We start from the raw sequence: 13,673 nt of genomic DNA, 5'->3' as shown, positions 1-13,673 counted from the left end.
ACTTTGTTCTGATTTGAACCTTTCTGTGTGGCTGCTTAAGAATTTATAGTTGTTTTGTTCCCCCTTTTTTTCCCCGGAAGAATCAGTAAAAAAAAATTTCAAAAACTTCATTCCTTTAGGAAGACATCATTTCTGAAAGCATTTCTTTAATGGAAAATGAATTACTACCCAGTCAAAAAAACACTGGTTGAACCATTCTCTCATCTTAATACTTAGATATCTCAAAGAAAAAACCCCAAACCCAAACCCACATATACGCTCTTTCCGTCTGTGTTTATTTCACTGAAATAACGTTTTCAAATTGAAAGGAATGAAGGGGTGCGGGAAATATTGAAAAGTCATGAATCAATTTCAATCAATTTTAATTCCAGTATAAGAGGAAGTAATGCCACTTGTCGAAAACAAAGCAATCATTTCTGACAGCTAAATTTGCAAGAGACTTATTGCTGTCTGAAGAGAGGTAAAGCTGGATGCTTCCCTGCTTCTACCTCCTCATTAATTGACTTTCAGTGCTGTTTGATTTGTTCTAGCGAAGTTTCTCTGTGTCCTGTGACTCTTACTTTTCTGCCCTTAAATCAGCACGGCCACACAAACAGAATCATGTTTTTCCCCAGAGTTTTAACTTGAAACTTGGATTTGGGTTTGCAAAAAGGTATGCAGATGTTTCGTATGAGTACTTTTGTTTATGAAAGACACCTTGATTTAAATAGTTGTTAGGGAATTTTGCAATGATAGTAAGTCTAGAATAAAAGTAATGATAAGGATAAGATTAGAAAGAGTGTCAAGTCCCACTTTTTGCGTCATTGTACTCTTTTTTTTTTTTACAAGCTGACTTCTCTGGCCTGTGTGTACTTTGTTGTTGAAATAAACCAAAATCCTCTTACAACACATATTCATCATTTAGCACCCGATAATCATTTTGGCTGGCGGTTGCCTAAACATTTTACTAGCTGATTCCCCCTGAAATCTATGAGGGCTATGGATTTTACATTCATATATTAAAAAGTTGAACTATTTTACTTTTGCTACTACAGAAAAAAAAAGGCAGAAGCCTCCTCCTTTGGAGGAACACTGTGAGGACTCATGGCCCTCCATGAAGGTTTGGAAGGAAGACACGCCAGTGGGTGCAGGAGCCTGGAAGGGGAGACCCGCAGTGAAGGATTTTGCCCAAGTATCTTCAGGGTCTCAACCGCAGGTTTGGGCTTATGGCCTTTCCTTCGTTTATAAACTGATTCCTCCACGTGCAATGGGTTCAGGTAAACCATGAAACAAACATCCGTATGGCAAACAACACTGAACGTGGGCTTCATTCACTAACCTATTCAACACCCGGTTTTTTCATTACTGATTTCAAGTGTTTGAACTGAAGAGGAGAAAATTCACTGCTCAGCGTAGCTGCTACCTTACTAACGTGGGCAAGGCTCTTTACCTAAAGCTTCTTTCCTTCCAGACCGCGCTGTTGCCTTTGGTGGCAGTAGGACTTGAAGGACACGTGTTTCCTTGTGCGTGTGCTGGAGTTGTTACCAGCAGTGACCAAATATCTTTTTTACTGTTATAAGCAATTCTGAACGTAGAAGTTTTAAAATTAAAACGCGTTATTTATTTGTATCTGCAACATATCTTTTCGTAAGACAGTTTGGAACAAGTCATGTTTTCCACTAGAAGCTGAACACTGAAAGTAAGAGGTTAACAGGGTCTAATTTCAACCTATCAGGTGAACAAGACTCTGGTTTCAAACCCTCATCCCGCACACCAGGACTGCCTACAAACACAGGTCTCATCCACACCCCAGTGGGCATCAGAAGCCCTGGACTCACGCGGGCAGTGGAAAATCTCCAAGGTAATAGCAGTGGGAGAGCCTGCAAGTTTTGAATTTGGCTGGAGATATTAAAAAAAAAAAAAAAGAAAAGGCAAGGCTGTGTGCACTACGTTTGAAATATACAGTAGCCAGAAGAGGGTTTAACTTGGTAAACTAAAAATTTTGAAGATACATTCACTTACTATACTTGAGCAGTTAGGTACCATTATAGCTCTGCCTTTTCCACAAAACATGTGTTTTACACATGTTATTCGTACACGTGAGGGAAAAAAGCTTGATCTGTGCCTCCACGCTCATGACCTCTGTGAGTAATCCCTGGCAGCCCAGCGAGGGCGGCTGTACCGGCTCCTGGCATCATTAAAGACTCCCAGGACTGGGCCCATCTTTTGTTACGTATGTTGAGACTGAGACCACTGTAACGAGGAACTTTCACAAGTTTTAAACCACCAAGAAACGAGTATTTCATCTTAGATCGCGCCCCCCGACGTCCATCATTACCGGTTAACTAACGGTTCCCTCCAAAGAGAGCCCACAATGCAGAAGTATATTTTCAGACATTCAAGAGCCTGTCAACGTGACACCCAGCCTCCCGGGCAAATTCATTAGGCCAGAATTAAAGACTGGCTGTGGAGGGAAATATAGGAAGAGAAACTTCAGCCTTTGTCACCCATACTTTTGTTAACCTCGACTTTGCCAGATTTGCAGCATGTCACAACCGGTGCTTGCCGGGGCCATTGAGGCACCAGGAATGCATTGGCTTTGTGAAGAAGTAGTTTCCGCTTGCATGTGACAAAGCAGCTAGCTGGCTAGTCAGCCTCAGTCAGTGTCTATTTATGGCAAAACGTCAAAAAAGAATGTCCTGCATTTGTGGCTCAACAATAATGAACATGGCTAAATCTGAAAATGAACAAAGGGAAGTGAACAGCTTTTTAAATCCTGAAGAACATTCGATTCTTGGTGTCCTTTTTGTTCCGATTGTTTGGGCTGAAGGCTGTGAAAGGACCACCTGTTGGGCTGCCATTTTGGGATTGTGCTAAATGCAGTGATTGCATGAAAGAACACTTTCCAAAATAACCTGGTATTATTATTCACTTATTTTATAGTAAATCTGCATTCAGAACCTGCAGGAGAGTATAAGGCTTTTTTTCCTAAGTGAAATTTAAAGCTGTAAGTTCTCTGTAAACGTGCTTACTGCGGATGCACGATTTTATAGTGACAAGCATGATACTTTAAAAGGAGCTCAATTAAACCTTTGATGCAGCAATAAGTTCCTCTCTAATAGAAAACTAACCTTTTGAAGTAATAAATATAAGAGGAAGGAGAGATTAAGTTACATGGGACTGAGGATCTCTGAGGATTAAATTAGCAAGGACTACTGGCACGGAATGTAACTTCAATATTTATTTTGCTCCTGGCATGAAATTGAAATTTTTAGCGATGCCAATTATTTTTAATGTCTATAAGAATGTTCTTGGGTGTAATTTGCTTTTTGCTCCAAAGAATGCATTGAATTGTGTTAGAATCTTCCTGAATTTTGAGAAAGTTTACCATAAACCAGTATAAACATTCCTTTTAAAAAATATGAAAGATGTACTCAGGTTTCTAAGATTTTTTTTGGGGGGGAAAGATACTTTATGCAGTCAAGTGGTAATGATTATTTGCGTAATAAAATCAGGAGAAATGTTGCCCAAATTAAAAAAGAAAAAGTCATTTGTGCTTTATAAACATCAATCATCCAACTGCTAGTTTTAAAGATGAGACAGAAGAATGCGTTCACACAGTTTAGTACCTTTAATATAATACATAAAAACTTCCACCTGATGCCAATAAACATGCCCATGAGTGCATTAACAAAGCAAATCTTTCCACGAGTGTTAAACGACCTTTGTTTAGTGTTTAGAGCCAATGTTAATAATGCCAGAAGTAGCAACGAACAAACACGTTTTCCAGAATATGTTTTCTTTTTACACCCGTAATGAATTATTCACATAATCGCCTGTATATTACCTTAACTTTTCTTAAATATAGACGCCTGCATAAGCTTATTGACACAAGTATGTTACTTACCAGGATGAGCAACGAGGCTTCTCGGCGTGCGGCTGAACTTAGGCTCTCACCTCGTGCTACACAACACACATTTCCAAATCTTTATATGAATTTTAGCTGGGAAAAGACTTCAGGATTGGAGCTGAGTTACACAATTAATTGGGGGGATAACAGAAAGGGAAGCCAACATGAATAGCTGGATATATTTCCAGCTGATTTCACCGGTTTCAACCACGAAAGTTATAGCTAAAACTCAGGAGTTAAATCTCCTGAGTGTTTTGCGTATTTTTCTTCCTCAGAAAAGTGAAGGCAGTTGCACATCTGAAAACGAGCCATAAATATATTGGTATACAGAAGAGAGAGCTTAATTCCTGGAACCCCCCTGTATATTTTGTACCAGTGGAAGTGTAGCTTAATGTATCACCAGCACTACTTTTAAAAGTTAAAACGTGATTTTTCATACGTCGCGAGGGGTTGAAGTGACTCTTAGAAAATAATAGTTTTGTTGGTCAAACAAAATTGCTAGCCAAGCAGATTTTTACATGTGGCTTGAACTATATTTCCTACGTTAGAGAAGAATGCGTTTTTATGTGACTATCAGTTCAGAGCGGAGAAAAAGGTGAAGTGGAACAGCGTACAATGCACAAGTATAAATTAATGTCTGGGTTTATTGTTCACCGCGCCATAAATGGTATGTACTACACACGGCTATTCTATTAGGGAATTACGGAAACTGAGGCTAGCGAGCAAAAATGACTTACGTCTGAATAAAAATATGTATCTTTGGGAGAGATACAATACGTTTGGAACCCTGAGGGTTAATGAGAGGTAAGCTGGTGAAGGGGGGAGAGGAGATAAGGGAAATAACAGAAGCTGAATAGATGAAAGAAGTGATTCAGTGGGAAGCATTGTTGATCACAGCTAGGTGTCAGAAACAAACTAGAAAAATGGGAACTGCTTTAACATTGGCAGGAAAATAATATATATAAAAAAAGAACTTATACCACATACTAAAAAGAAAAAGAAAATAAGAAATAATAAGAGGCTTTCAGGCTTTCTTTGGGACGCGTCAATGAAAAATAATGCAAGCAAGCAAGAAAGAAAGCGCTGAAATGGAATCCTCTCTGAAGGTATCTTGGGGAGAGGGGCTCATTGTCCCATCCTTTTCACATCAAGAATTTAATTTTGCATTCTCTTTGTCTGTCTTGAGATATACTCGCAGTTATTCTACACTGGTTACTTTTTCTTTCTTTTCATCCACTTAGGTAGTCTACACTGGCGGAGAGACAGCCAGAATGGGAGAAATCTAGCCATGAATTAAATCACCCGGCTGTGCCTCGCCAGTGTGATTTTTGCCTAAAGTCGGAACTGTACTCAAAGGCAGAGCGGGATCCTTTTCCCTGACTACTAGAGGGAACGGCAGTTCTTCTATTTCCCTCATTTTCCATTCCTGTTTTTAACATCTGTTTTTAGAGAGAAATTGTACCTATCTGGAGCATCCAGATTTCATTATGCTTCTGCTATACAGGATGCAGATATACCTTACAGAACTTGGTTACCTATTTACCTATTTTTCACTTTAGGCAACTTGAAAAAAGGTACCAGCTTATATTTCCCCTCTGGAAAGACCTACGCTAAAATGTTATTAACAGAACATTAAAAAGCCCCAAATGCCTTTTGCTTTTTAGTGCCAGGGACATTCCGGTTCCTACGTACGTATTCTGTTTACACCCATCCCCCATGAATTCCTAAGACAGTTTCTCTTATATTAAGCTTCCTTCTGGTGCCCATAGCAACACCATCTAGTACTGAAATGTTCCTGCAGGATTTGCAGGAGTCCTTTCAAAACAAGATGCTGATTCTGCAGTTATTGCACACCCAGCTACTTATATCAGATTCACAGTCCGAGCCCTCGGGTGCATGCGGAAGGCAATTCGGCTGATCACCGACTGTCCTCACCATCGTTCGGGACGAAACATGTAACGTATGTTCTGGTTTGTGTGGGTTTTCTTCCCATAATAACAACCAGCTTGTTTATTTTTTGTAGTTTACTGGACTGCCCGATTTCTCGAAGAAGGTGGTGGGGTTTGGAATTTGTGATGATTCTGCTGTTTTATCTACATTTCTCCATCTGCAAATGCACTGACATGCAAATTGGCCTCTGCCCTCTGGCAGGTGACTTGGGAGCCACTTTCTGAGCTCGAGGGCAATGGTGTGGGGGGGGAAGAGGTACATTTGGTTAAAAAGCAAACTGGGAGAAGTTCGTGGGAAATCCCAATGGCTGGCTTCTGTAGCCCAGGGACTTTTACCAGAGCTCGTGTACCTGAAGCCCAGGTCCCTTGGGACACCTGGTAGGGGTCAGAGCTGCCCACATTGAGCTGGACCTTGGCAGGTGACGCAGATGCATGCGGTGGGGCGAAAGGGAAGGGCTCGTGCCGTTGCCGCTGCTCCTGTCTGCCTGTGTGTGTTGGGATTGAGGAGGCTCAAAAGCAGCTGTGGGAGCCGGTCTGCCTCCGTGCCTCTCCTCAGCACACTGGAGATGCCAGCAGGTGTCCAGGGAAGTCGAAAAGGCCGAGGAGCTATCCCAAGGCATGCTCGGAGCCTCTTAGCCCCCTGTTCCAGATCTTCAGACTGAAGAGGAAAAATGCTGCTCCCAAACACCGGAACGATGCCCACTGTCAGTACCAGTCATTTATGTCATTTTGGCTAAAAAAAGGAAAGGATGAGAGTAGTGATTGACACTACGCACTTTGTTCATGCGTTTTGAACACAGCATTTCATTTAAATTCTGTGTTGTGCCACGCTGCATGCTAGGAAATGTACCCTAGGATATTTCTAAAGCTATAAAAGTTCAGTAAATGGAGACTTCCCTGCAGGACTCAGCTATTAAATCTTTGCTGGAAAGTGGGAGCCACGTCCATTAAAAAAATCATATTCTGGTGAGACTAATCACATCTTTGTACTACTAAAGTACGCTTGAATTCAGATGTTAATCGCATAAATATTTGGCAGTTATACGTCGTGTAGAACAAACGCCATGATTTGGCAGAGTTAAATAACTCCTTATCTCTGAAGTTATCTTGAGAACGTGGAAATATTTGGGACATGTGTTCAGGGTGAAGGCGGAACATTTGCCGCGGCGAGGCAAGAAGAACCCCTTCCCTCACCGTCCGTTAGCAAGACAAAAATTCAGCCGGAGGGCAGCTGGATCCTACCCTCTGCTGTGCACCGCGGGATGGGCTGAGCTCGGCTCCCTGCTCCCAGCAAGGGGGGGGCTGGCCAGGAGCAGCCCCCTGCCAGGGGACCCCACCAGCAGCGCTCCGAGGAGGAGCTGGGTATAATATAGACGTAAGGTTTGGGCTTTTGTACAGAAAGTGTGTAAGGGACGGTAAGAGGCCACCCAGCCCCACTGGCGCTCCGAGAGGTGCCTTACGCGGCGGTGGTAAGGAGTGAGATTGGGGTGTGCCGCAGGTTTATGCTCTGACCAGAAAAACAAGATCTGGTAAAAGGGAGAGCTTGAGAGTCCTTCGGAGGAGATGAGTCACAAATCACCCTCCTGGGCTTCAGCGGAGTCGCTCCAGAGCAGGAGTAAAGCTGTGCAAACCGTGTCCCGAAGGGCTGCATGGGCCCCTTTCTTCCTTGCAACCTTCACGCATACTGTGCTAAGGGTGTAATTCTGAATAACCAAGAATTTCATTCCAAGTTTAGTTCTGAATTTACAGCTTGTTAAAGAAAGAAAAAGTTCTTTTTGACTCCAATGCCCTTTGCAACTTGCAGGGAGTTACGAGTGACTTCTAACATTACTATTGGACAATCGTATTTTTATCTGATGTCATTCTTCCTACCCAGCATTAAATCCCCCATTACCAGTAGTCAACTCCTTATTTGGTCGTTGTTATGCTTGCTCGAGCAAAATCAAGATCTCAGAAAATGTCTTTTGTTTCAAGGATGGCAACGTGGTGAGCATATCTAGCCCACGGGACAGTTTCTTTCACCCTCCTGGGAATACTGCTTCGGCAGAGGAAAACAAAATTGGGGGTAATATCATGTATGTTGCAGGAATGGAGGGTTGCAGGGGGCAGGAAGGGAGGAATCTGCAGCCCAGCTTGGATCTGGCAGGATTTCTTTGATCATTTGATCAAGAAATGCTGCATTAACATTTCTATACTGGATGGGGTCAGAGCACCAGGTTGGAATTAGAAGTGGCATCCAAACGTATCGAATTGGTTGATCCCAGCTGGCATGAGCAAGACTAGACAAGAGTTTTAAACAATACACATCAAAAAATCCGGGCCAATGCATTTGTTTGTGAACACAAGGGCTAGAAAAATCATTTTTACAATTGATTTCTACCAAATCTTAGGTTTTCATCCTGGGTTTGGCTTTTTTTGGGGGGTTGGTTGGTTTTGTTTGTTTTTTTTTTTTTTTGTGTGCTCTCCTTTGTATCTTATTATTAGGGAGTATTTCTTTTATGCAAAGGAATGCTGATGCTACACAAACCTTCAAGGAAAAAAACCCATTTTTCTTGTTATGGGTTTTAAGTAGAAACTGCAATCTGAAAGAATTGTTTATGCTGCATTTTGTAAGAAAACTTTTCTGGTGAAGATACATTAATCCTGCAAAGTTAACAAATCAGCCAGTTCACACCAGACTGCATCTTCCTCGTATTTGAGGTTCTGTAGTTTGCTATTTAGATCTCAGAAAGGTCCAAGATGTGGGGCCCTATTCATCACTGCATTAATTTTGGTTTATGCTCTCATAAAGCTGTTGCTTTTGAGTTAATTAAAATTAGTATAAAACCTTTTCAAGAGACATGCTGCCTCTTTCAGAACGTCTAGAAAGTCCTGGGCAAAACTCACAATGAAACTTTTCTCAAGAGAGTTGCTAACAATAATAATAAATCACATCCAAAGTTGTCTGTGTGCAGGTGAAGGCAATGCATACATTATTTTAAAAAAAAGAAAAAGAAAAAAAGAAAAAAGAAAAAGAAAAAAAGGAAAAAAGAAAAAATACCAAGGGCAAGAATTATTTAATTTGACAGCAAAACTGTGTAACTCAGGGTTGTCAGGTTGCTTTCAGTGCTAAATCTTGTCCCAGATCTTAATGCAGTCCGGTAGTCTGTGTTTCTTGCCGCAGAGATCCTAGCTCCCCTTTTGAAAACTGTTTTGCTACCTGTAGGTGCTACTGAGACACAATCCGGGCTTTTGCCCAGCTATCGTTCCCTTCAAAAAATTCTCTCTGCTGATAGTCAGAATCAATATTTACCAAGTCAAGAAATGCCATTCCTGTCTGAACACTCCGTACGCCTGTACCCCGTTATAACCATCCCTTTGTTATCACTTTGCTGTGCTGAACAAAACGCAGGTTCTTTTCTTAAAACGATGAAAAATCAGAATCCTTAATAGTAAAAGTTCTTTTTTAATGAGTAAAGCAGTAATCAGATATCTGATATACAAATTTGGAGAACGAATCATAGCTAATTTAATAGGAACGATGAGTTTCATGCGCTGAAACTATAAACGCTACACAGATTAGTTGCTTTTAATCCCATTTAACTAAATCTCCCCATTTCATTCTTCTAATCTTTCCTCATAAATAAATCCTTCCAAGTTCTCAGTCATGTTTTCTATCCTCCTTGGAATTCCTCTCTATTTGTCTACATATTTTGAGCATAAAGAGAGGCCCGGGGTGAATGCGGGATTCTAGGAGGGATTCTGTCAGCATTGTGCTAAATCCGTAATTAAAAAGGGTTAAAGTTAATATATTTAAGCTACAACAGCGAATCCACTTGATCACACATGACAACAGAAGTATTTATAATTATAACGATTGTCTTACCTCTCAAATGGTCAGACTTAGAGTGTTTAATCTGTACAGTTTTGTTTTCTATAATGAAGATATTGAGGATATTTCCAAGGCAGTGCAAATTTCGCTTGAATTGGGGAAAGAGAATTATCTTTAAAGGATTTCAAAAACCTTACGCCCTAGCGATTTTGGTCTGCAAATAACAATCTCTTCTCTGCCTTCACTTTTGCACGGATCTCTGTGTCTCGGTGTAGCAGGACCCGTACCTTACAGCGGTAGCCTCTGTACGCAGGCACAGAGCAGCAGGACGATGCACAGGAGCAACAGCAGCTGCAAATAACGTTTTCGAAACGTTTTTGTGCACTTTTACTGAAATGCTTAAATCACACGGTGGAGATGAAGAAAACCCACGTGTTCACTCCATCAAGCATTACCTGAATGCAAACAGAGTTTGCCTGCGTAAATTTTATTATTTCAATGTTCCCCAACTATGCCAAAAAAAGAGCTGCATACAGAAACTTCAAAGCTGTTGGCTGCAAGAGTGTAGCGTTGGACTCTGAGACACCACAGATTACAATTATACAACCACAATCTTTGTTTTATTACCTTTCTGACATATAACCAAAGCCAACCATAATTTTATAGTCAAGAACACCACCCATGCCACTTGTTTATCAAAAAGGAGCATAGCCCACGTTCTGGTTACATTCTGGTTTTGGACAAGCCATCAACAAACCTGCTCTTTCTGTTGCCACCGGTGGGCTTGAACACAACACCTCGAAACCCCTCTCATGCATTGGGACCCCAACAGGGTAATGACAGTCCCCACCTTACAAAAAATCTCTGACCTGAAGAGTTTCCCCTGAGCACTTCTCACTATTTTGTGTTGTCAGAATCACAGGCACAGGGTTCAGAAAGTTTGGTGGGGTTTTGTTGGTTTTTTTTTTTGGTTGTTTTTTTTTTTTTTTTTCCAGCCAGTGATGCTATAGAATGAATCCAAACTGGCTAAATTGTGAAAACAAATTGTGTTCTCTCCAAAGAGTAATTTTGTGCGACGAAGCACATATGCATGTGTACCTTACCCCCCCCAACACACACACCTGCACAAGTACACACACACACATATTTACGCGAGTAGATTAACTGCATCTAAAAATCAATTACTTATCTGTATGCACACGTGTTATTAAGATTTATGAAGACTATGCTTAGATTTAACTACAGGTTCTGCTTACGTTCTGAAAAATTGAATCAAAGTATGGTCCTGATGCTCTTCATCCCTCTGCTATTTACCTACACACCATGATGAGCATGTGACGTTCATTTGTATATGGCATATACAGGTGTCAGGGAGAAGATGTATATAGATATATCTATCTATGTACCTGTATATGACCATTGTGCGTTGTTTATAAAACGAGTTTATTGCATATACAAACAATAATTATTCTAAACATGCAATTATATAGCCGTATTTGTGTGTCTATATAGATTTTTTTGTCCTTAATGGAAAACTTGAACTGCAAGCAGCCATGTCAGAACTCAGATGGTTAACATTCACTTCTTGCTGTTTTATTGCATATTACTGTGCGCTCCTGAGCAGCAGGAGCAGATTCAGGCAATTACAATCAAGTCAGGGCACACGCCGTGGCTGAGCAACACGATCATGATGAGGATACTGATGAGGCACTTATCGAAAACCCCACATCATCCACACTCATCAGCCACAACATGTCACCCCAAATGAGGCATCAGCTGCCTTCAAATGGCTCATTGCACACTGTTTACAGCTTTCTTTGGACCCACTTTTGATTTTGCGGTCAGGACTTTAGTTCAAACAGCAGCTGACTGGCACTGGCAAGCCTCGGGATTCAGCAGAGCCGACTTCCTGGGAGTCAGGAGTGTTTTGACACGGGGCCTGACCGACGGAGAGGAAAGGTCCCGCCCGGCTCAGTCCCCCCAAACATCGGTCCCTCCGGGGGTGGGGGGGTGGGTGGGGGGTGAGTAGTTTCAGAAATGTCTGAAAGCAGGCGAGGAGGGGCAGTGGGAGAGGGGGAAAAGCAAACCAACCAACGGCCCCACAGCACTTTCTGATATTTTTTATTTCCGGCCTCCACCTTAACGAGTGGCCAGTAACAGGAATTCAGGGAGGAACATTTTGGACTAGATCCTTTGTCATTTCTGGGACCCCTTCTGTCACTTTGACGGTGTTAAAGAGTCCTTAAAGTGGGGGCCCAAGTCACGGGTTCTCTATTCAAAATTGTCTTTGCCTGGGAATTGCACTAAGCTGGGCAGAAAACTTTTCCTGGGCTGCAAACCTTTCCCCATTACTGACTGGGATTCAGGAAGACCTTTCTGTCTCGTTTAGTTATTTCTGCAAAAAGCAAGCAAACAAGAAAGAACCGTCAAGGAAGGGTGAGAATACATGGATGGTTCCTGGGGATCAGCCCTCTCCTTGGGTGAGGGTCAGGGATGACCCAAGAAGGAACAACTCCAAAATAGAGAGACTGAGAGAGACTCCCTCCAGCCCAGCTGACAGGCACTCGACAGAGGGGTTTAGAGACTCACTGGAGGAGGAAGGACCGCGTCCAGATCCTTGTCTAAATCAAGTGGAGTGAGAGCTCTGAGCTGGAGATTGGTTACTCCCGCAGAGCATCCCCCTGGGCTGAACTAGAGCTGAGACGCTTTCTCCTGCCACCACTGCCTAGAAACAGATATTTCCGCAGCATGGATTAGAACTAATTTGTTTTGACAAATAGAGATTTTTTCTGATGAGAAAGTGCTACGTCATGGAGTCCCTGCCACTCTGCCAAAGAGAGGTGAAAGGACCCTAGGGTGAATAGAAATCTCGTCGCCGAACTTAAGATGTTAGCTGATCAAAACATATACTAATCAGTTATTGTCAGTTTGTATCAGTTCATGTGAGAGACTGGAAAAAATGAAGTTATTTAACTTTACCACTCTTCCTCTCCTATTTCATAGTATCTTATGAAATTAATTTATTAATTTATGACAATGGCAAATATCAAAATTCCCAGATAATTGGCTGGATAATTAAAAATCTTGTTTGACAAATAGACAAGGTTATGAACTGAAAACTGAACTTATTCACCCAATCTTACATGGCCAGCTCAGGCCCATAAAGTAAATCATAGGACAATACTCTCTTTTCTGATGGTTTAATTGAGATGTAGGAATATATATAGAGAGATATATAATATAGCTACCTTTATGGTTACTGTCTGAAGCCTGCGCTGTCTGCCTCAATAGTTCTCAAACTCTAGAACGCAGCACGCTCCCTCCAGTTGCCAAATTGCAACAGCATATTGCATCATGAAAACATTTGAAGCAAACCCAGAGGATCCATGAGAGTTGTCTTACATTTGTACGAGGGTTTTTTCCTCGCCACTTTCATTTCTAGCCTGTGTTGCCCAATGCTTTTTCTGTTAGGGACAGATTCTTCCTGCTGCTTACTAAGATTTTATTTAATGATAAATAGGGGGAAAATATTTTACAAAAAGGCAAAATAGATTGTTGTAAGAGAGAGAGAAATTAATTTGTAAAATCCGTCTATTAGTCTTATTTACTCACACCCTCCCCCCCCCCCCCTTTTTTTTTCTTTCCAAGGAATAGCAAACGTTCTACACGATCCCATTAATTTCCTCGGAATAGCTTCAACTTATTGTTAGGACTCCCATCGTGTTATCTTCTCTGTGGTGCTCAGCAACCGGAGCAGAGGGAGGAGGTGCGGAGCGTGCACGCGTTCGGATGGCACAGCATAAAATCCCTGAAAACCGCTTGGCCGAAATAAAATTGAGCTACTCGTGCACAGCGCTGCCAAGACACGAAACTCGGTGTGAGTGATGCTAGATAAGGAGCGAAGCCCCGGTGGTAAAGCATCCTAATTACAAACCTGCGGTGCCGGCAGAATAATGGACAGAGCGGCAGCTCTGGTAGCTGGGTAAAAAAGCAGTGGAAGTTTGCATTTTTGTGGCTGTATCTT

This window comes from Vanellus vanellus (assembly GCF_965231255.1).
Source record: "Vanellus vanellus genome assembly, chromosome: 6".
Taxonomy (NCBI): Eukaryota; Metazoa; Chordata; class Aves; order Charadriiformes; family Charadriidae; genus Vanellus; species Vanellus vanellus.
Note: the sequence above shows the minus strand (reverse complement) of the source record.